Here is a 1090-nt window from a genome sequence, read left to right on the forward strand (position 1 = left end):
CAAAATTGATAGCTAATAGCTCTCTCCATATAACACAGGGATCTTATAAGAATCTATCTTCCTTCAAAATATAATTCTTCCTTTGAAAATATGATGCCACTGATAATTTATCATTAATTATTTTTACATGTCAACATATAAAAATAATAACTATTGGAAAGCATGGAAATACATATATGGATATATATATGTGATTAGTGATGTTTAAGTAAATCATAGATGGGTGTACCCTTGTATATAAATATTGAGGTGTGCATATATACACACATAAATGTATATATATATATATACATATGGATATTTGTGTGAATTATAAATCTAGACATCTCTGTTATACACACACATGTATGCAGTTAGTTGACACAGTGAATAGAATCCTAGTTCCTACAGTCAGGAAGACTTCAAGACTGACCTGAGATGCTGTAAAGATTAATTTGAAATCAATACAACACTTAATAATTGTGTGACTTTGGACAAGTTACTTAATCTCTGACTCATCTATAAAATAAGAATAATAACAACAAATTTAAACCTTTTAACACCATGTCTAACATATAGCAGGCTCTATATAAACCTTCATTTCCTGCCTTCTATAATTTCTCTACTATATTGATATAGGTATAAGAAGGGATGAAAAAGATGAGATAAATATTATGTATATATGTATGTATATATAAATATTCCTATTTATATATGCATGTACTTGTACATATACATGTTTTAGAGGCAAAATAATAATGATGATGATGATGATATAACACTTTTTATCTGTTGTATTTTACAAAATATTTTCACAAATATTCTCACTATTGAACTTTATAGTACATTCTCAAATAGTAAACATGTTGTTTCAATTTCACCGATAATGATACTAGCACAGAAAATTGCATTTTTGACATGTCACACAGATAAATTGTGAGAGGAAAATGGGAAGAAAATTGGTGTAGTAAAGTATTCTGTCTAACAAATAGTGCTAAACTGACTCTATGGAGCTAGACAAATTTGGAGGAAAAGTAATGTGACTTAAGAAAAAGTAGAATTAAGTGTAATTTTAGGGGAGAGGTATAATGAATAAGTAATAGCAAAAAGG

The sequence above is a fragment of the Monodelphis domestica genome, chromosome 6 (genome assembly GCF_027887165.1).
Source record: "Monodelphis domestica isolate mMonDom1 chromosome 6, mMonDom1.pri, whole genome shotgun sequence".
In the NCBI taxonomy this organism is placed as follows: Eukaryota; Metazoa; Chordata; class Mammalia; order Didelphimorphia; family Didelphidae; genus Monodelphis; species Monodelphis domestica.